The sequence below is a fragment of the Abramis brama genome (genome assembly GCF_963993115.1).
Source record: "Abramis brama genome assembly, chromosome: 23".
NCBI classification, from domain to species: Eukaryota; Metazoa; Chordata; class Actinopteri; order Cypriniformes; family Leuciscidae; genus Abramis; species Abramis brama.
In genome coordinates, this window is record NC_139985.1 from 17,432,964 (window position 1) to 17,457,710 (window position 24,747).

At 39.2% G+C, this 24,747-nt stretch overlaps 1 protein-coding gene across 3 annotated transcripts in view; it reads right to left on the reverse strand.

The window, feature by feature from the left end:
• nlgn1 (neuroligin 1) overlaps positions 1-24,747 on the reverse strand; it is a 298,549-nt gene that overhangs the window by 221,758 nt on the left and 52,044 nt on the right. For 2 of the 3 annotated variants that reach the window (XM_084100586.1, XM_084100584.1), the window contains exon 1: positions 15,954-16,434. The exons of the other annotated variant lie outside the window; for it this stretch is intronic. The gene's annotated coding sequence lies outside the window, so the exon portion shown is untranslated. Of the gene's footprint in view, positions 1-15,953; positions 16,435-24,747 lie in introns of those variants that run through there. 3 annotated transcript variants of the gene reach the window in all.

A 24,747-nucleotide genomic window follows, 5' to 3' on the forward strand; every position in this document is an offset into this window, starting at 1 on the left:
TTATTCCATGTCTGCTATTGGTCCTCCTTGTGCTGGCAACCCACCGAGGCATGGACTCTACAAGACCCCTGAAGGTACCCTGTGGTATCTGACAGCAATACGTTAGCAGCAGATACTTCAAGTCCTGTAGGTTGCGAGGTAGAGCCACCATGGATCAAACTTGTTTGTCCAGCACATCCCATGGATGCTCAATTGGATTGATATCTGGGGAATTTGGAGGCAAGGCCAACAACTTGAACTCTTCATCATATTCCTCAAACCATTCCTGAACAATGTGTGCTGTGTGGCAGGGCGCATTATCCTGCTGAAAGAGGCCACTTCCACCAGGGAACACCATTGTCATGAAAGGGTGTACCTGGTCTGCAACAATGTTTAGGTAGGTGGCATGTGGCAAATGTATGTCCACATGAATGGCCAGTTTCATTGCCCAGAGCATCACACTCCCTCAACCAGCTTGTCGTCGTCCCCCGTGCATCCTGGTGCCATCACTTCCCCATGTAAATGGGACTCATTGGACCAGACGACCTTCTTCCGATGCTCATGTGGAACAGGAAATAATTATATGTAAATCCGAATATATAGTTAAAACTCTGAATATATAGTTGTAAATCCTGAATATATAAATGTAACCCTGAATATATAGTTATAACTCTGAATATATAAATGTAAATCCTGAATATATAGTTATAACTCTGAATATATAAATGTAAATCCTGAATATATAGTTAAAACTCTGAATATATAAATGTAATCCTGAATATATAGTTAAAACTCTGAATATATAAATGTAATCCTGAATAGTTATAACTCTGAATATATAAATGTAAATCCTGAATATATAGTTATAACTCTGAATATATAAATGTAAATCCTGAATATATAGTTATAACTCTGAATATATAAATGTAAATCTGAATATATAAATGAAAATCCCAAATATATAGTTAAAACTCTGAATATATAGTTGTAAATCCTGAATATATAAATGTAACCCTGAATATATAGTTAAAACTCTGAATATATAAATGTAACCCTGAATATATAGTTATAACTCTGAATATATAAATGTAAATCCTGAATATAGTTATAACTCTGAATATATAAATGTAAATCCTGAATATATAGTTATAACTCTGAATATATAAATGTAAATCTGAATATATAAATGTAAATCCTGAATATATAGTTATAACTCTGAATATATAAATGTAAATTCTGAATATATAAATGTAAATCCTGAATATATAGTTATAACTCAGCATGTGAGCTCCGCTCAATATTCCGCTCTATGCCAATGCGCTCCACTCAATCGCTCACGGCCCAAGCGCTCAAATCCCGCTCCGACATGAAATCTCAGTGTAACGTAGGCTACTGTACTATAGCCTTTGTTGATTATTTTTAAGGCATTGTTGGGGGCATTTACCATTTTGCATAGGTGGCCTCAGCACATTGTTTGTGTGATAATAGGCCATTCTTTAAAGGAGCCGTATGTAAGATTGTGGCCAAAACTGGTACTGCAATCACTTTCAAATTACTGTAGAGCGGTGTATCCCCTCCCCCGATAGATAGAGAGAGAGAAGGAGAGAGAGAGAGTGTGTTTGTAATGAGGTCAGGTTTGTCTCAAAGGATAGAAAGAGGGCCTGGGGAACTGAATTGAGAGATAGACATATGCCTCCTCTGAGACAGTACGTAACAATCTCAGTTGGGATCTTAATACAGTGTTCCCTTGCAGACAAATAAAGAATCCACAGCACAGACACTCCATAGAATATACACAGTCTTGAATTTCCAATTCAACCTTTCGTATGGTATGCCTTTGCTTGTTCTCTTATAGGTACATCTACTCATTCTGAAAGCAAGGACTGGTACACTGATGACATCACCCCCCATCCTCTTATAAAAGTTTTGATAGATATGAACAACTACATATGCAAATTTGCCTTAATGAATACCTCTCTGAAGTATTGAGGACACATTTATCACGTGGTCAAATATAAATAAATATACTCTGGCAAAAACATCTCACTTTAAAATACATTAATCTAAATCTTCTTCTTTCATCACTTAAAACCCACCACAAATATTTGTTTGTGAAATGTTTTGCTGTCTTTCTTTGGAATAAATGCTACTTAGTTTGATATTATTTCATATAAAGCAAAAACATTCTTACATATTTCGGTAACACTTTACTTGAAGGGGTGTGCATAAGACTGACATGACACCGTCATAATCATGACATGGCACATGTCATGAATATGAAGGAGGTTTTATGCATATTTATGACAAATGTCATTAAGTGTCATTCACTCAATTATGACATTTTTAATGCAAATATGACATTGTGTGAGATGTCTTTGTTATGGCAACTTGAAATTACTAAGACAACACAATGTGTCATAAATATGTCATAAACATGACATAGCGGATTAATTATCAGACTTAAGAAACCACTTAGCTTTAAGGGTTAACATTTCATTAAACTGTCATGTGGTTGGTTTTGACATTGGCTGTCATGAAGCCATTATAACATTTTAATGACAAATTAAATTTGTACCACTGTAGTTGAGGTCAAGAAAAACATTCATGACACGGTTATAATGGCTTCATGACAGCCATTGTCAAAACCAACCACCTGACAGTTTAATGAAATGTTAACCCATAAAGCTAAGTGGTTTGATAATTCATCTGCTATGTCATGTTTATGACATATTTATGACAATTTATGTTGTCTTGGTAATGTCAAGTTGTCATGACAAAGACACTGACAGGTTATTATGTATTGGTTTATGTCAAGTTGTCATAACAAAGACATCTCAAACAATGTCATATTTGCATTAAAAATGTCATAACTGAGCGAATGACACTTAATGACAGTTGTCATAAACATGCATAAGACCTCCTTCATTATTATGACATCTGCCATGTCATGATTATGAAGGTGTCATGTCAGTCTTATGCACACCCCTTCAAGTAAAGTGTTACCCATATTTCCCCAGTGGGTGTGATATTTTTGTCTCAATTCTTTGATTGTTTATTCTCTTGAAGTTTTTTTTATTTTATTTTTTATTTATTTTTTATCTGTTTTGTCTTTTGTATTTCTTTCTGCTTGAAGTGCTTATCTTGTAGCTCCTGCTGTGTTGTCCAGTTAAGACCGAGAGCTCTTAAAGCAAGGGTCCGTGAATGTCCGGCAAATGTCCACCCAATCAAAATTTAGGCACAGATCTTGATAATTTTCTTCTTTTTTTTTTTTCTTTTTTTTTTTTTTACAATTTGGTCATTGTTTTAAAACAATCCCCGCCCTCCTAACGGCTCCCCCCGCCCCCCTTGAAGTCAAGTAAATTTGATTTGATTTTCTTTATAGAGCCAGATTACAATTTGTTATTTTTAAAAAAAAAACTAAATAGCCCTTAAGTAATATGTTATTTATCTTATTTCCACGATGGCATGTCTTTTCTGTCTGTGTTTGCGCGTTTACAATTATCCCAATGAGTGCGCAAGCGCGCACACTCACACACAAACAAACACTTGCGTCAAATACAGATGAGCACTAGCGGACAGAGAGCGCGCGGCGGGAAATATGTCGCTGAACTGAAGATGGCAACACTCGCTCTACTGCGAGTAGCAGCCGGAGTAGCTCTCCTGCTCCAAGTCTACGCCCGTTTCACACATATTTCGTTTGCAGTGCGTGTGCGGTGAGTATTTTTTTCCGTACCCATGTTTACAGAGCTTTCACACTGCACGCGGATGCAGTCCGTCGGTGATCGATCCGTTCCAGTTGCGGTGCGTATACAGCAGTGCAGCGATCGTTTCCGCACCGAGTCTACTTTTGCCGTTTATACCATCTATGATTTCTGCTGTGCTGCAAACGCTGAATTAAAGTGACAGCGCATGTTTCGTGGTCAAAATGAACACAGATTGACCTGAAAATGTAGTCATTTCACCATAAGTGCGATTAATTAAATAAAATGTAGTAATCTCACCATAAATTTATTTAATTAAATACTACTTTTTTCACTTTAAGACCGGGGTAAAGCAAGGAAAACTACAATTTACCTCAACAAGGCGACATAATGACATTCGTGGAGGTGGAAAAACAAGTTCTTTGTGACATGCAAGATTTATTGTATTAAAATTTAAATGCAAAAGATTTTAATATAAATACATGGTTAAATATTTTACCACTTGCTTGAGCAACTTAATATATAATTATATAGAAGTAATGCATTGAATAATACATTGTTTAAATTGTGTTTAAACGTGAACGCGCGTTCACAGCAGTGCTGCGTCTGACAGGATTATTCTCTCCAATAAATGCATCATAGAAATAAAAACTTCTCACAAAAAAAGCCCATTTAAAATTTGTTTGTCATATAAATGTATTAACTAACATTAACGAACAATGAATGAGCAATATATTGCTATATATATATTATATATTATATCCGACGTCACATCCGCAGACAGCGCGGGAAAAATCCGACCCGACAGAAAATAGGAAAAATAGGATACAGGCTTATAGGTGCACCCACTGTGAGCGGACAAGGTGTCAGTATGCTCATCAGGAGATGTTTGAGTCATAAATGGTAAAATAAAAAGGCTATTGTTACGTTTATTTTGGGGAAAAAGTTGCATATAGCCCCTTTAAATTGTTCTAATATTTTTAAATATTACTGTGTTTTACTGTTTTTGATCAAACTAGCCTTGATAAGTAAAAGCTTCTTACAAAAAATACTTAATTTGAACATTAATGTATATTTGTATATTTATAAAATTAGCAGATGGATGGATGGATGGATGGATGGATGGATGGATGGATGGATGGATGGATGGATGGATGGATGGATGGATGGATGGATGGATGGATGGATGGATGGATGGATGGATGGATGGATGGATGGATGGATGGATGGATGGATGGATGGATGGATGGATGGATGGATGGATGGATGGATTAATGCATTTTAGTCAAAATACACATCTACCACCCGGATGGATGGATGCTTTATATGCAACAATAATGCATTTTAGTCAAAATACACATCTACCTCCCACATGACAAACATTTTATGTTGAGGAGACAATATTCTCAACTTTCTTAGTGTCAACTTCCATCATACTGGCATCTGAGAATAATGGAGCATGGTTCTCAATTACAAAGGTGGTTCGAAGTGGAAAACAAATGGCTGATTATTTTAGCGAATGCCGTCAGAAGTCGTGAACACAGGCCAGAAAAGTGAGTTACTGCAGCAGTCGGTCAAATCTGAGGCCATTTCATCAGTGTTTGCTTAAGGCCCGCACAAGCTCACACTCACCTTAATGATCTCATCTCAACCGCAATAAGACTTTGAGAGAAATTTATAGGCCAAAGCTTATATGATTATGTGTGGATATGCTTAGCTTGCAGGTCAGAATGGTCGCACTGGCGAATCTGGAGTTTGGGAAATCTAAAGTCTGATTGAGAAGACCCTGAGTTTATTAGAGCTGCCATCAAAGACTCACTTAAAATGAACCATCATTTGCATGACAGAGTAATCCATCATATCATCAGTCAGTAATGCCACTCACACATTTTTCAGAGTGGTACAACAAAGTGACAGTTGACATCAGGTCTTTTTTTAACACTCACACAATGAATATGGTGTGCGAAAATGGAATTTTAGATAACCAATTAAAAATCTGCAAAGCTTAAATTAATAATTCATCCAAAAATGAAAATTCGGTAACACTTTATTTTGATGATCCCTTTTGAACATTCTGTTGACTATAAGTAACTTTGCTACTACACGTCAACTAACTCTCATTAGACTATTAGTAGACTGTCTGCTTAATATCTGATAATACTTTATTGTGATGGTCCTTCAACAGATATTCTACTGACTATAAGTAACTTTGCAACTACATGTCAACTTATTCTAACCCTAACCCTACCAGTCTACTAATACTTTACTAACACTCTAATGAGAGTTAGTAGACATGTAGGTGTAACGTTGCTTATAGTCAACAGAATGTGTTAAAGGGACCATCAAAATAAAGTGAAAGCGAAAATTCTGTCATTATTTACTCACCCTCATGTCACTCCAAACCATAATGCTGTTTGTTCTGTGAAACACTTCTCTTTACAACAATCTTTTCTTCTTCACTTTATGTTTTCATGCTTCTTATCTGAAGTGAAAAACTATTTTGAAGAGTGTTGGTGCAATTTTGGTTCCTAACTTCCATTGTCAATGGACATTATAGAAGAAAAAAAGTCACAAAAGTTTGGTACGACGTAAGGGTAAATCATGACAGAATTTTCCATTTTTGGGTGAACTATGCCGTTGGCCTACTTAAAATTGTATGACCTTAAAATAGCTCATCTCAAGCACACTAATTTCATAAACTATCATTTTAAAATACTGCAAAATCCTCCGTTGGATTCTATGGAATCTATGCCAAGATTCGTAAAACTGTGAATTTGTACATTCTACATAAACAACAAATGTTTAGAAAGACAAGGGGTGAGTAAATAACGAATTGTCATTTTTGAGTGAACTATTGCTTTAAGATTCCGATGAGAGCGTACATAAATAAATGCACATTAAAATAGTGCGCAATGAGAACACGTCCATCTCCCGAGACTGCAGGGAGCTGCATGTGAAGACGCATTGACAGAAAGCAAACGCCGATTTGAAACAAGCAGAAGAACTTCTTGTCCTCAGATGACAACGTGCAAGCAGCCGTCAATCCAACTGAAAGACAGAAAGAAAGAGACTGCTGCAGCAGAGCTGATCTTACTCAAGTGGACCGCTTTCAATGACGACTAGTCATGAGAATATTTTAAATCTATTCTGTGAGACTCACACAAACGCACATACTGTATATGCAAATGTGAACACGCAGCCTATGCTCACAAAAACATACACAATTACGCATAACTCATTCCCAGCACCTGCAAGAGCGAATGCCAGCAGAAATGCTGAGGTGTACGACCACCACTGGGCCTTTGCATTATTCATAACAAAGGTACAGCTAGAGGGACAAGTTTACAGTTTATGTCAAGTTTAGCATTACAACCAGGTGATTCTACGTCAGTGTTATTCACCTATCATTTCCCTCTGATATTAAGAATAAGTTATGGGTAGGGTTAGGTTTAAGGGTAGGGACAACATTTTCGGACAGGAATGTTGTTCCAGGATCAACAAAATATGTTGACCCAGGAACATGTCTCACTTGGCAAAATCAGAGTGACAACAGCTAGAGGCATATCTGCACATCCAGCACAAATATACTCACTCACTTCTTCACATATACGAACATGCGTACACATCCCATTTATATAAATAGCAAGTAAACTTTGATGTTGTTCAGGCAGCTCTAAACAAGAGGTTTATTCGGGATAAGGAAGTTCTGGGCATATCCGGTACCAGTGACAAACACAAGGTGCATTCTAGGTAGAAATGCTGTTCAATTTGCGGTAATACCATGTGACAGTAAAGAGGTTCCAACAACTGTACAAACTAAAAACAATAGCCCAGTTGGTTTACGGTATGGCTAATGATCGCATGATCTTATAACAATTGGGATGATCTAAAATGTGTCCAAATTCATCCACTTTATTGGCAACAAATATGTTTTTGCTTGCAAAAATTTCTTTTTTTATAATTATATTTATGCTACCAGTCAAAAGTTTAGGGTCGGTTTTTTAAAGAAGTCTCTTATGCTTTAGTACAGTACTGAACAGCTACAGTAAAAACTGTAATATCATGAAATATTATTACAATTTAAACTACATTTTTTTAATTTTCAGCCTCATTACTCCAGTCTTCAGTGTCACATGATCCTTCAGAAATCATTCTGATATGGCACTGAATAAACATTCTTATTATTATCAATGTGGAAAACAGTTGTGCTGCTTTTAATATTTTTTTGGAAACGTGTTTTTTTTTAAGATTCTTTGATGAATAAAAGTTTCAAAAGAACAGCATCTATTTGAAATAGAAATATCTATTTGAAATAGAAATATCTATTTGTATTTTAAATATCTTACTGACCTCAAACATTTGAACAGTAGTGTAATATACATAATTGTGTGGAAATGTTGAATTAGCGGTGGTGATATAAGCAAAAAATGTGCTATATATGTGTGTGTGTGTGTGTGTGTGTGTGTGTGTGTGCTATATATAATTTAAATAACAAAATGTTTGGTCGATAATGATAAAGTGAAAAAAAAAAAAAGTCCTTTTGATACAACAACATACTATTACACACATACATATTTATATATTTTTTTTCCACTCTTTAAAAAGGTTTAGGTTTGTAAAGTCATGTTTGCAGATATTAATAACATTCACCATACTGCCATTTTAGTGATATCTGCTGTGCAAGTTCTCCAGTTTACCACTGTGATGTGTAAAAAACAAAAAAGCTCTTGCTGTCTCTAAGCAAACATCTCCTCCCACATGCACAGGCATCAGGATCATGAATCTGAATGCTGCGAGTGGTTGGATTAAGATGAAATATGCCGATTGCATTATATTTCGATGACCTGCTTTCTATGACATTCTCTACGTTACATAAGCTACATTAACAGGTCCTGAAAAAGGGAGGGAGCATACAGAACCTAGTCAAATAAGCTGCGTGTAGAAGATTCAATTACACTCGTTGTCATCAAAGTAATAATTGGGAGATTTATTAGGAAGGTAGCGAAATTACAAAGCCTGTAAAACATGGACGTGAAAAACCAACTGTATCTTTATCGTTCTTAATATGAGGAGCGTTGAATGCAGGCTTTGAAAAGCAATCCGCAAAACCCATAAAGTGCTTGACAGATTTAGCCTGATTATTGCATGTGGGACATTTAGGTCTTCATCCCACAGAAATGTCACATTAGCCTCTGGTCAATGAGCATGTGGCGAAGATAAACATCAAGAAGCATTCAAATGTGTGTGTGTGTGTGGTGGGGGGACAGATCCAACCTTGACCTGACCTGAACCCTGATTTAACAAAGACTAGAATGAAACAAAGACGCTTAATAGCAACACATGCAGTGCTTGTGCAAATGTAGTCTTCACAAAAGGTTTGTTTTGGGATTTGGCAAGCCTTTCACAGCCTACGTTGAATCCTTTGTCTGAAGCGAGTGTGAAGAGTAGACAGGTGTCCAAGTGTAAACACCGGCTTTAGCTGGCAGAGACGGAGGGAGGGAGAGGACACACGGCTGCCTACCTATCACACCTTTAGAATGACAAGGCGCCCATCGATCCAAACCGTCCTCACACTCCACTGCCGATGGAGAGGTGGGAAGTGAAATTTTGACTGCTATAACGACAGGGGGTGGGAGCCAATTGCTTCCCAGAACTGTGTTCTTCTCCGGAACAGACGCACCAGTCCATTTAGACAGTTTAACTTTGTCTGGCACTTTCTGCACTCAGAGCACTCTGTGCTTGACTTCCACTGCCTTCGAGAGAATGTCTTTCCCACCGAAGAAAAAAGTTGCAGTCTTAAGGGACCATGAAAATGGCGGCCAGTTTGCGCACACACAGACAGAGAAAGGTCAAGGCTCTTGGACAAGGCGGAGCTAACCACGGGAGAACAGAAGAACACTTCAGCCATGATGAAAGCTGCATTTCCAATGGATCAAACCAAGTGCATTCTGAAAAGGGGATCAGAGAGAGAGACATGGCAACCCATTGTGCCTCATAATAACTGTCTGCCATAAAAAAAAGCCCATAAGTGGAACAACAGAACATTGCTAATGGATTCTCAGGATTGTGGTTTTTGAGAGTCTGTTACATGCAGTGAACTTTCAACAGTCTTTAAACGAAAAGTACACTTGTTTCTTTACAAACCACATAATTGACCGTTCGCAAAGACCCGCCCCCTTTAGTTAACTGTTGCTATGTCCGACAAGCCACGCCACTCTCACGCCAAACCATGTTCTCACACAGTGAAAAATACATCGCGGAGCAGAGAGGACACTGACAACGCGCTGACAGACAGGACAGACCAGGTTACTTTTGATATGAAACAAAGTCTCAACTTTCAAATTTGGTCATTTTTTTAAGAAATTTAAACAAAAAATACCGTTTTGTGGCTCTTTAATGTGTCGTGACAGATCGCTGTAGAGCCTCAGTTAAAGCTGCTCGTGAACCGATCATCTCTTCCTTCTAGTTAATTTATAGCCTCAAATAAACATGAATGAACATCAGAAAGAATGTTGTTTCAACTGTGGAAAGACACACCGTTTTTCAAAGTTCAAATCCACCGACGTTAACCTACTCTCTCTCTTGACTGCTTTGTCGGACAAAAATGGCGAATGGCGGATTATGATTGGTCAGATCGCCTGACAATCAAACTCCCTGCAAAGGGTCAATTGTGGACATTAACAGGTTAGTTAATTAAAATTATGACATCAAATACTCGCTCTTATGTTGTTCCAAACCCATAAGACTTCATCTTCAAAACACAAATAAAAAGTCACACAAGCATGTCTGTGCTTCAGTTTAGCATATTCGATGTGCTCCAAGTATGTGTGTTGATCTATGTTTATATGCAAATAAAAGCATAATTTAAATGTGTTCATCATAAAAAGTGATCATGTCTCTTCAGAAGACTTGGATTAAACCGCTCAGTTCATATTTTGACACTATCATGATTAGGGCTGCAAGATTTTGGGAAAAAATGACATTGCGATATTTTGATATAATGATAATCATGGGTCCTTTCAAGCACAAACAGACGTGGAAGAGAACGAAATTCGGTGTTCGTGTCCAGTCTGAGCCCATGCAAAAGTTCCGAATTGAATTCTCTTTCGCCTCTTCTTGCGCTCGAATGGTTTAAAATCACTTGAATGTTTAAACTGACCGGACCTAAAACACATGTAAAAGGCCTAGTCCACACGGACACGGGAGTTTTTCCTCCTGCGTTTAAAAAAAAAATACCGTCCACACATGCTCGGTTTAAAAGAAATCTCCGCCTACATGAAAACGCAAAAACACGCTATCACGCGCTGTCAAGAGCATGCCACACCAGCAGGCGGCGATATAACCCTAATCGTAAAGCCACATTGGCCAATCAGAAGCCTGAATCAGAAGCAAAAACCCCAGTTTTACTGTCTACACGACAACACTGCAACCGCCGTTTCTGAAAATCCTCACCCTGGCAGGGGTTTTCAAAAATTTAAATTGTTTCAGTGACCTGATACTACGTTTCCGTGTGGACGAACGGCCGAACTGCGTAAAAAAAGTCACGGTTATAAAAATACCCGTGTCCGTGTGGACAAGGCCAAAGATTCAAAAGATAAAAGCTTTCACTCTGATGGTTAAACTATGCAATTAATCAAAGAATCACGCGTTTCAAACCATGGTTCTTGGTCCATATGGATCAACTACTATGATACCTATACTATACTATACTAGACTTCGCACATCCTGAGATGTGACTATCACAAATGCGCACATCACGATATCAACGCTAAAACTATATATTATGCACCCCCATTCACAATGTCTTTATAAACTTTTTGAAGTGTCAGAGTTTTGGTGAAATTGACTTCCAATGGAGAGACAGATATCTTCTAATAAATATATTTATTTGTGTTTCCAAAATGAACGAAAGTCTTATGGGTTTAGATTAACATGAGGTTGAGTCATTTTTTAATTTTTGTGTGAACTTGAAAATGCTGTTTTGATGCTCCCAATCGCTTTTAGACTTTAACGTCACAACCGTCTGATGGCCATTTTTAGCAAATTATTTGAGCACACACATGTCAAATGATCAGATTAGCAGCACTACGCAAGTTTACATCTATACAAAGTTGGTAAACTGCATTGTGCCGAAGGATCAAGGCACGAGGGAATAATGAAAGGTGAACAAGGCTTTAGCGGGCCTAATGCCTTCCTCATCAAATGCACTGCAAATCCTGAACCTGACAGCACAGATATGTGAAACACACAGCACTGCGTATCCTTCAAAGGGCAACCATTGTCGTTTCACTCCAGCTTGCTGCGAACAGCGATGTCAGCCATGTCTAAATGATTACAGCAAAATAATCGTTTTCTTGCAGTAGAAAAAAACAAAACAAGCACGAAGACAGTCAAAGAAAGGCATTCGTCTGCACAATAAAGCAGATTAAAAGACAGCGGGTGCCATGCTCCACTCAGGATGTATGCAGGGAGACAAATCACGTCGCCTTAATCACATTTAATGGCCCACGATTTGTGAATTAATATTCTACGTGTGCCAATGTGGTGGAGAGTTCAGCAGGATTTGGAAGCATCTGAGACACATCATTGTTGAGTAAGATGGTCTGAAGAGTTGAATATGGACTAAAAACATTTTATTATGGGAGTTACAACGATAAAGTTCAGCTGGTCATGTGATCTTACCATGAAAATAGACTGGAAATTGGTTTAAAACAAATATTTATCAATATTTACTTCATCTTTATTTGTCCATTGATATTGGGTCCACAAATTAATGCTAAGAACACTACTAATAAATCTTTACTTAAATTAATTTCAATTAAATACGCCCCTTAATAAATTATACACTGCATTACATAATCTATGACTTAAAGATGTTATATATATATGTATGTATGTATGTATGTATGTGTATATATATATATATATATATATATATATATATATATATATATACACATACATACATACATACATATATATATATATATATATATATATATATATATGTATGTATGTATGTGTATATATATATATATATATATATATATATATATATATATATATATATATATAAACAAACATCAATAATAAACAATTTTAATGTAGGTTACTGGACATTCATTCATTAATAGTATAGTCATCATGAAAATTAACCACCCTTATGTGGAGTATATATTTTTTTTTCTAAATACACTAATATGACTGGAGTCTTCTTCTCATGCAAGTATTACATTATCTAAACATATTTGTCATACGTTCTGCTCATTCCTTTAGGTATAAAATTGTTTTTTACTTAGTGCACCTTTAAAAGTAAAGAGCAAAAACAGTGTGACCAGACAATGTCGTCACATTATCTGCCATATACAATCTTGCTGCATCTCTCTTTAAAGAGAGAGGGAGTTCTAACTGTGGTGGTGGCTTGTGTCAAAACAACTAGGCATACAATAGCAATTATGATATTCTCTGAAAAGCTACTATTCAGTCTTAGATGATTATAAATCTCAGTGGGAAATCACAGCGTTATAATAGCAGACCTTCAATATCTGCAGATACATAACGTACACTGTAAGAAATTAAATCGGACAGTTGACATCACGATCACGACTCAATATTACTTTCAGACCATAAACCAACACAACTCCCAGATGGCCATTGAAAAATGTAAGAATATCGTGGAGACATCCACTCAGCACACACACACTCTCACACATCACTTTCCCCTTTAAGCTTTCGAACAGTGACGTACGCTCTGCCTGCTGATTATGAAGCGATCCTCATATCACATAATGAAGAGCATCAATAAAGGCAGAACAAAGCCCTGGTAATTAATCACCATGTAACCGACAAAGGTTTAATGTCAACTCAGTAAATGGAAAGACTTTCCAACCAATCTCGGTGTAAACTTTAGTGTGACACCATTAAGCATCTTGACAGCAACTATGCTTAAAGGGATAGTTCACCCAAAAATTTAAATTCTGTCATCATTTACTCACCTTTACGGTATGTTGTTCCAAACCTGTATGAGTTTCTTTCTTCTGTTGAACACAAAAGAAGATATTTTGAAGAATGTCACCAGACAGTTGACGTTATCCACTGACTTCCATAGTATTGATTTTCCCTACTATGGAACTCAGTGGCTAACATCAACTGTTTAGTCACCAACAGTTTTTGAAATATCTTCTTTTGTGTTCAGCAGAAGAAAGAAACTCGTACAGGTTTGGAACACCATAAGGGTGAGTAAATGATGACAGAATTTACATTTTTTGGGTGAATGATCCATTTAAAGGACTTAAAAGACATGTGCCATCTTTACGCTGCAAAGGCAGCACATCTGCATACACCACAAAAACAACAAAAAAGCATTTACACGCTATTTTAAGACGCCATTAATGGATTTATGCAGAAAATACATTTTCAGAAACGCGTAAAAAAAATATAGTATGCATATAGAAACGTGCAAAGAACAGAAATATGAAATAGGCTAATAAAAATGATCAAATATCAACTTTGTTGTTATGACATCAGCAAAGTTTTAGGCTGCACTGATGCTGCATTTCATCAAAGCAGCATCAGAACCTCAGAGCTTACTTTGCTTTGAATGTGGCATTGCGTCTTTGCACAGAATTTGGAGCAAAGGGATAAGAAAAAACTTTGAGGATGGCGGAGTACATAAAACGTGTTCGTGTGAAGACACAAATGGGCCTTGGGGGCGGCTGTCTTCATTTATCAGAAGCCATGAAGCAATATTAGCAGGAAGAGTCAAAACCTACATTATTTATGGACTGGCTCCCTCCCCTGTACACATTTGGTACCTGGTTTTCAGACAGGCAGGAGAAATACAAAAAAGCTTCCCACTGCACGGTTAGTTTTTTGACAAAATAACTATGCATGACAATATGGACGCCCTTTATTTTAAGATATTTATTTTCCTGAAGCGATATTTCACCATATTCGAATACGAAGACGACGTCTTTACTTCGAAATATTTTATAGCTAAACCGAACTCACCAAAATGGCTCGACAACTGACAAGTTTTATGTGAAGCACGGGTCTAAAAAAGAGATAAGTCGTCCAGTTTTGACGCTGGGGTGTCATGAAATAATTTTGGTATCTAACGTTGAAAGGAACAGTTCACCTCAACGAAACGAAAATCATTAGCATTTACTCACCCTCACGTTGTCCCAAACTCTTATGACTTTCTTCCGTAAAACAGAAAAGACGTTTAACTGAATGACAGATTCAGTCACCATTCACTTTCATTGTATGCAGAAAAGACGCAATGAAAGTGAATGGCGACTTAGACTCATTCTGACTAACATTTTATTTCCCGTTTCACAGAAGAATGTAAGTCACATTAATTTGGTACAACATGAGAGTAAATTATATTTTTCATTTTTGAGTGCACTATTTAAAATACAGAAATGTTTAAAAAGCGCTCGAACTTCAACGTGTCTCGTCCAAACATCTAGCGTCGAATAAGGCGATTTTTCAGCCGTTGATACAAACGCAGTCGTGTCTACCATGAATGGCAAGTTTGCTTGATCATCACGCCGGCATTTCTATCATTACGCCTTGAGATCTGCACAAGTTGCCCACCAAATCACCCCTCTACTCTCGACCGTACAGTATTATTGCATAATGATATCCAAAAATGCCATTCCATCACTCAGAATGATACGCATCGAATAACCAAAAAAAATAATAATCCCCAAATAGGCGATGCACTTGCGCGTTTCCATACAAACTCACGACGTCAAAGCTGTCTGAGTCAGAGGTTCCTTCAAGACCTCATTATCAGTCAATTAATATAAGCTCGACTAATTTGTCGGATTAATTATAATTAAGGGGGGTAAAATGAGAATCACCTTAATCAAAACAGATTAATTTTCATATACAAGTTGACGGGAGAGCACATTAGTGTAGGCTACACTTTAAATACACCTGACTCTTGCCAATTGATCCTTAAGGGTTGCAGATTGTATTAAAATTCTTATTTAAGTTACAGCACGTCACAAGCCCAGTTCATTTCTTTCTGATGATCACGGTTTATGAGCATTATAAGGTAACTGTTCCGTATAATTTCACATTTAGAGCAGTTTTATTTCCTAATATCCTACAATAATCCAGCCAAATGCACAAGTTTCCCTTTCTCCTCTTCCATGTTAGAATAATTATATTTTCAATTATATAATGAACGAAACACGACAGTCTCGTTTACAAACAAACAACACAAGAAGCTCGCGAGATAGATAAAACGATCCACATAATTACCATGAAGCTCTATTTCCAACACTCTTTGCCATTTCCTACATTTCCAGAGTGCGTCTCCCACTAATGAAGGCAGGAGGAGGGGAAAAAATACAATCCAAACGAAGGGAAAGCTCAAGCAAGAAACATTTGTGACAGCGACATGATTCGGTCCAACTATTTCGCAGAGTAAAACAGCATGATTTCCCTAATGCAGTTTTAAGACTGATGTTAATCCACAATCCGTCGTCTCATCAGGAAAAAAAAAAACACACATCCCGGTGCAGTCTTTAGGTGTCGCACTGAAGGTAAAAGACTAGAGAGGGGTTTTTTACCCTCGTTCCTCACGATTGTGGGTTCGCGGGTTGATAAAATGCCGATATCTCCACTTGCCCTCAGTACGGAGAGGAACTGAATGTGTGAGCGCCTCAAAAGTGGAGCAAAGACGCCCCTTGCGGCAGGTAAAGGAACTGCAACGCTCTTACTGGAGATATTTTTTAAAGGGACATAAGAAAATCTTTCCCAAGTGCTTCTGTTTAAAACACATAATGGTATTTCAGTCTCATAGGTTGTGATTTTTATCTAATCTGATGAAGAATGCTGACATTTAGATGCTCAGTTGGTAACTAGCAGAGATCAGGGAGTGTTGTGTGTATTATATAATATATATATATAGGCTATATATATATATATATATATATATATATATATTTATTATTATTATTATTATTATTATTATTATTATATTTTTGTTGTTGAAATGTCTGTAACTGTTTTTTTGTTTTGTTTTTTATCACAATGAGTCTCAAACTTTGATATAATATTTCCATATTCGTCTGCTTCAAATTAAAGTGAATTAGAAATGTACTACTTATTGATAAACTCTTTAGTGTAACTTACACTGGTCAATCATGATTTTTTTTATTATTATTATTATTGGCATGAAATTATACACTCAAAAAATAAAATAAAAAAGATTTACGCAATTTAATTAATAGTAAAATTCCATTAATGTGTTGAATAATCCTTACGTAATTTAATTGAATAATTGATTAAGGATTGTTCAATGTATTAAATAAAATTATTATTAATTATTATTATTATTCAACTCAATTTAATGGAATTGTATTGAGTGTACTTATACTATATATACTATATATACTTATACTGTATGTCCTCATTTTACTCCTCTAGCACATTTCTAATTGGTTAAACATCCTTTCCACAGTCTCACTATACTCACAGAAATGGGCTTTTACTAATAGGTCTCTTGGGAATATGTCAGTGTTCCAGCAAACAGGTCTATGTCTATATCAGTAGAAACAACTGACCCTCCCCTGCAGTGTAATGAAACCCTAAGCCAACGCTTACTTTAAAGTCCCACTGAGAGCCTATACTCTCTTCATTCATCTATGCTCATCTCTCATAAGGCACACAATCTGGTAAATAAGTGTAACAATTTGAATAATTTTACAATAAAAAGTGCATTACCTTACCATAATTACATTTTCAGAATCCAGATTTCTTCTATTTGTCGGCTCAGCCTGACATAACTTTCAACATTATTGCTTATTTTTTGGCTGTCTTATTGCCCAACAAATAATTTCCACACTCATATCCAATGAAAAAAAAGTTCAGAGTTATTTAATATTCTCTTTCATTGCTTGTGCAGCAAAACCAAAAAAATGATATTCACTCACTTTAGATTTCTTTAAACACACTTTTAACATTTTGTGATGCAATCCAACTACTAGATGCAACAGTAGCTGCTGTATAAAGAAATATTAATGCTATATAAATGGCATCTATTACCAGTAGGAAGACCCCAACTGTCATCTAAATCATGTGATTGCAGCATCACAGCTGGGCAGGTTCCACACAAGCCATGGCATGTTCTGAATCACTTGATGAGAGGCAATTTACTGTACTAATGTCCTCAATATCCCTTTGAGAGAGTTAAATATAAAATTGATGCCACGGCGAATTGGTCCACCAGTCGAATCAATCCTCCCTTGGACTCAAAAGCATTCCATTGGCTGTTAGCATTTTTAACGGGTAGTCTGTTTATAGTGCTTGATTAGAAATCCTAAAAAAAGGAAATTAATACCTTTATTCAGCAAGGAGGCATTTAATTGGTCAAAATGGGACATACTTTTACATTGTGTGATTTAAATTTCAAATGAATGATGTTGATGTTGAAATTTCTATTCATCTAAAAATCCCGAAAACAAAAAAATGTTGCACGGTTTCCACAAAAATATTAAGCAGCACAACTGTTTTCAACTATGATGATAATAAGAAATTATTCTTCAGCACCCAATCAGCATATTAAATATATAAATATATATAAATAAATATAAATAAAATCCCATACCCTACGTAAATGTTGCAATTATATATATATATATATATATATATATATATATATATTTAAAAAATAATAATATATATATATATATATATATATATATATATATATATATATATTTTTTTTTTTTTTTTTTTTTTTTTATTATATATATATATATATATATATATATATATATATATATATATAATTGCAACATTTACGTAGGGTATGGGATGTTTATTTATATTATTTATACAAATAGCTCCTCCCTGGGGTCCTAGGCAAACTGAACAGGCATGCCGAATTGTTCATGATACCGAGATAACCCATATCCGGCACATGAGAAATTGGTTCCGGCACCTATTTCATTTCATACACTTCTGAAAGAAATTCATTCTATGAAAAATCAAATAAATTACAACCATTAAAAAAGTATAGATTGTCACATCTTATCACATGACATGCTTGTAAATAAACTGTGGAATTCCTTTTAAAAATAAATCCACCATAACCTTTTTTTATTATTATTCACAAAGGCGAGAATCGTCTTTGCTAATCTTGCTCCACGTCATCCCGTCTCATGTCCTTTCAAAAACACAGCAAGTGTAAATTGACATGCTCTATTTTGTGCAGGATGAGCCTTTGAATATTTTTAATGCACTTTTCACATTAACACACTGCAGTCATTAAAAGTGAATCACTGACCTGACCTCTGCGGTGATTCATACCATCCACTGCAACTAAAAGCATTTCAACGGAAGCATGATGAAAGCTTAACATTCAGCTAACCACCTCAACTTCAAACATCTGCTAAGAGCTCCAAACAATGTCAATTACAGCTCTCGCTCTCCTCATTTGGACAATTCAAGCCCATAGACGGAAAGCCACAATCCACAAATCTCACTTGAAATCACGGTGGCCGTAGTAATGACACATGCTACTGTCTCGACCACCACAGTTATTGTAGATGACAGCTCTTTGCGAACTGTCTTTCAAAGGGACATCTCTGCTGGGGTTCTGTACAGTAGTGAGCACATTAAATAGGCTTGTGAGATCTTCCCGCCATATGTTGTCTTTGCCGTCACTCAAAGGCAGCCACTGGCAAGCAAATTGTTCGTTTTCCAGGCGAGATGTAGGACAAACGTGCGGCCAGATGTTTGGGGAGACGGAGAGAGGCTTCAGATGAAAGGGTGCAGCATGTGCCGGCATCGCCCCCGAGTGTAGTGTGGCATGCCAGGCAGACGCTGGTGTAATAACCAATACGCCTCCGGCAGGCTTTGAGAAGCGGCCCTGCTCCCGGCACCCAGGGGTCACTGCAGTCCCTCACTTTCTCCCTGCGACTTCCTCTTTTCATCCCTCTGTGAGTACATTTCTTTAGAGCAGGAGGGAGTAAAGGGGGGCAGGCTATAAATAACAAACACCACACACTAATAGGCACTCTGTAACTGTACCTGCTGCTGAGCAAATGCTAATTGCGGTAACTTACAGGTGGTGTATCTGCTGTGAGCAGGGCTTTTGTATTGTAGCTTCTGTTTTATATTCCGATTCATCTTGGTTTTGTTATTTATCTTGTCTTTAGTTTTCACGGTAACACTTTACAATAAGGTTCATTAGTTAACTACCTTAGTTAACATGAACTAAGAAGGAACACTACTTCTTCAGCATTTATTAATCTTAGTTAATATTCATTTCAACATTTACTAATACATTATACAAATTAAAGGTTGTATTTGTTAACATTAGTTAATGCACTGTGAACAACATTTACAAACAATGAACACCTGGATTTTTATTAACTAACATTAACAAAGATTAATAAATACTGTAACAAATGTATGGTTTATTGTTAGTTCATGTTAGTTGATTCGTTAACTAATGAAACTTATTGTAAAGTGTTACCGGTTTTCACTCTAGCACTATTTTCTAATTTCAGATTTTTATTTTTTATTTTAGTTATAGTTTTGGCATTTTAGGGCTGTTAATGTGCTAACTGGTAATGTAATAATGGTTAATGGCTTTAAATTGCTATCCAGTGGCATTTTTATATGTGACCCTGGACCACAAAACGTCTCAGGTTACGACTGTAACCTATGTTCCCTGAGAACAGGGAACGAGACACTACGTCAGAATGACGCTATGGGGAACGCCTCAGGCGTGACAGGTGTCTGAAATCACTATCAAATCACGGCAATCACATTGACCGGCGACAGCCCGTGAATCATTAACGTGAATGATTAACGTGCGACCTGCAAGTATAAAAGGACGCCTTGCAAACATGACAAACATCCTATCGTCTGAAGGGACTGTTGCAGGCAGGCCCCGAGGCATGGCAGGAAGACGTAGTGTCTCGTTCCCTGTTCTCAGGGAACATAGGTTACAGTCGTAACCTGAGACGTTCCCTTTCGAAAGGGAACTCTACACTACGTCAGAATGACGCTATGGGGAACGATATACCAACGCCACCATGCTAAGGGGAGTGCATGCCCAAAGGCAGTGACAACTGTCAGAACCGGCAATTCAAATGAACGCTAGAACCACTCACCCCCAGGTCACACTGGGCTGTCAGTGACAGCACTCCCTACGGTCATAGCCCAAGCTATATGATACCACAGAAAACCTCCATAAACATAGTTTAGTGAAAGGTCTACCTGGGCCTGCTCAAGGGCCTAGGACCACAACTTCAACTTCTTAGAAGGGGTCCCTTCTAGGGAATGTGGCTAGGGAACCTGAGGGAACCCCAGCCAGTCACTATTCAGGGGAACATGCCACCTGAAATGCCACCAGGCAGGCCTGACCTGGTGTCACTATATAAGACACTACAGTCTGGCCACTTCCTGTCTGTCCGAAGACAGAGCCTCTGGACACTTACCTTTAGGAAGGCATCCAACCCGAGGGACTGCGAAGCAGGCAGTGAACCACTCGGACCGGATCTCAGAGACGGGATATCCTGGAGAGTATGACTCAGCATAGTGCTTTACAACCCTTGCCATCGAGGGGAGTTTCTCTACTCAATCCACGGATCAACCCAGTGTTTGTGTTTCAAAACACTAAGGAGGCCTGTGAGGGCCTAAGGACTGATCTAACTGGGAGGCCTCATGAGAGGCCTACGACCGACTGACCAGGCCCAGGAGACCACATACTCATACTGACCCTCAGTGAGGGGAGCATTAGATCTACCTGGTAGGCAACCAGGCTGTAGCAGGATAAAGAGGTTCCAGGAGGGAACCCGTAGCAGAGAATAAAACTTGAGTCGAGCCAGGGCGCAAGCTCACCTTCGGTAGCTGCCTGATAAGGTCTGCTAAACTGAAAGTAAGCGGCCACTAGCTTACAAAACCCAGCACCACAGTGAAACTACTCAGGGAGACCTGGAGAGGCCTACTACCTGACAACCACAGTATGTGGGAGCTCACCTTCAGAGAGGCCTGGTGAAGCCTACTATCTGATAACCACAAAACGTGGGAGCTCACTTTCAGAGAGGCCTGGAGAGGCCTGCTACCTGAAAAACCATGCTCAGTGGAACACACAGTCAGTGGGAGCTAACCTTCCAAGGAGGCCTGGAGAGGCCTACTACATGATAACCACAGTATGTGGGAGGTCAACTTCAGGGAGGCCTAGTGAGGCCTACTACCTGAAAACCACAGTGCATGGGAGTTCACTTACAGAGAGGCCTGGAGAGGCCTGCTACATGACAACCACAAAATGTGGGAGCTCAACTTAAGGGAGGCCTAATGAAGCCTACTACCTGATAACCACAGTACATGGGAGTTCACTTACAGAGAGGCCTAGAGAGGCCTACTACCCGTTACCAGAAAACCACATTAAGTGGAAACTCAAGGTATGTTGGAACTCAACTCCAGGGAGGCCTGGTGAGGCCTACTACCAGAGAACCATGACATGAAGGAGCTTACTTTCAGGGAGGCCTGGAGAGGCCTACTACCTGAAAACCACAGCTGACAGTGGGCCAGACTGGCAGTCCAGTTGACTGTCTATGGGGCTTTGCCTTCAGGGAGGCCTTATGAGACCTACTACCTGATAGTTCAACCCCACTTAATACCACAGTATGAGGGATTTAGCCCTCAGGGAGGCCTAGTAAAGCCTACTACCTGATCACCACAAAAAACGTGGGAGCCCATCTTCAGGGAGGCCTGAAGAGGCCTACTACCTGAAACAGTCTAATCAGCTGGATGTGACTGCTGCTGGGGACTCGCCTAACAGGGAGGCCTGGTCGAGCCTACTAGCTGATAGCGAGTCTATTCTGCTACTTAAACGAACACTGCTGGAACCATACTATTAAAAAACTTTTCCTATAGTTTTGTCCTAGTGTATGTTCCACAATGTTGTGACCCACCTCCGAGGAGGCCTGTTAAGGCCTACTACTCGGCAGTGAGCCTTCTGCCCGAACTACCAGGGCCAACCACCGAAGGTGAGCTGGCCTAGGAGCCCTATTTTAGGGGCTACCCGGTCAAGGAGGCCTGCTGGGGCCTACTACCTAACTGTGCAGCCTTCAAGGCAGAAAAACTGTTACTACAGCGCTTACAGCATCCTGGTACCTAATCACATTGCCAAAGGCAGTGTACTCAGCAAAAAGCAATACCCTCATAGCAGGGGAGTACAACATACGCCACTCTGCCTAGTGGAGGCCCCATTTTAAGGGCCTACCTACTAAATGCATGGGCATCAGCTCATGGCAATGCTCTGGCTTCAAGGGAGCGGAGTTCAAATACCGGAATGAAATGTAGTTAGAACTCCCTGCTCAACCGGAGCCATCATGGTGTGAGGTAGATAATACAGAGCTGAGAATGGATTACTCAAAACTACCCTGCGTTAGCGGGGGAGTAACACCATATGCCCCTGAAATGTTAGACAGGGAGCGGGCCTGCAAGTGGCTCCAAAGGGTGACAGGGATTTGTCCTGTGCCCAGCCTGGGGGAGCGGGGGCTTGCTTGCAAGCCAACCAACTTTCACCCATCGTTCGAGCGGTTCAGCTCAATGGGCTGGGTGGAGCCAGCTCTAGAGGCCTAAAAACAAGTAGCTCTGTTCGGCAGGGTCTGGCAAACTATCACATCGCAGAGCGAAAGACAGCCTGACCCTGCCTGAAGGATCATACCTCAACTACCACCCTGCATTACTCTATCACCCCTGAATGCAGTGAAAGGGGCGGGCCTTGGCCAACAACTCCCATTTAAGGGAGGAGGCTGAAATCTCGGGGAGGAAGCCTAACACATAATGAATGCGGCAGCTATACTTAGCAGAACGCCTCCAACATCCCAAACATAGCCTAGGCCAGCTACAGAGGCGGCCCGGGTTAGGGCCGACCTATAAGCATAGATCTACCTGAGGGCTCGAAGGAGCCACAGCCTACTTGATTGAGAGGCTGTAAAACACTCAACCTACTGACACCTCTTTTGCAGAGCTCAGGGGAGCGAAGTACTCAGGATACCAAGGTCACAAACCAATAGGTAAGACCTAAGATCTATCTGAAGCACCAGCGTCAGTCTAAACCTAAAGCAAAAAAGCTTTTTTTTTTTAGGAAGACCAACTACTCTATCCCTAGGTGGCTAAAAGCCCTGAGGCTAAATAGAAATGAGTGGTGGCCCACCACGCATAAAAATGTCATGACAGGAAGGCCATCTCATACTCACACGGGAGCAAAATCTTTTTTTGAGCTTCTCCCTAAATCGTTCTAGCCACAAGCTGGGGGGGGGGGGCTTCAGGGCCCTGAAGTTCCAATACCTTACCTCTCATTGCTCCTCTAAGAATGACTCCCTAGGTCTATACAGGGAACAAGGTCTGTAGAGAAATACAAATCAGTGTTAGTATACACACAGAAATTATATTAAAAACCAACCAGTTCACCTGCGGCGTGCGGAGTGAAGACTCGCCAGAGAGTTCTTTATGAACCTGGGGTCCATCACTTTACCTGCCTGAAAGAGGCGCTCTCACCAACCAAGCCGAGGCGGGCCATCAGAACCTTGTTCTCATCATAGACCCAGCCCCAGGCCTGGTGTAAGAAACGCCTGGGGAGTCGGGAAAAAGAGGAGAGGGCTGGGATAGTAACAGCCCTCCAGGAGATGATCCATCACTAACGCTGTGATCGTTTGTACTGGATCACCTCCCTCAGATCCTTCTTTTTCCTGCGGGAGTCACGCCTCCTCTGTGACCTGCTCCTACATGGAGGGGGTGCACGAGAGGCGACACTAGCTCTCTGACCCTGTCTACGGCCCTCGGGTCGTGAAGGGCCAGGCTCTCCCGCCTGTCTGGGCTCGGATCCGGATCTCAGCGGTATACAGGTCTTAAACGCCGCTGAGCGCGCCTTCGCCTCCCTGAACTTTCCAACCACCGCCTCCACGGAGGTGCCAAAAAGTTCAGAGGGCGAAACCGGTGCATCAAGGAGAAAGGCCTTCTCTTTCTCCCCGATGCCAGCCAGGTTCAACCACAGATGCCTCTCCGTGGCCACCATTGCCGCCAT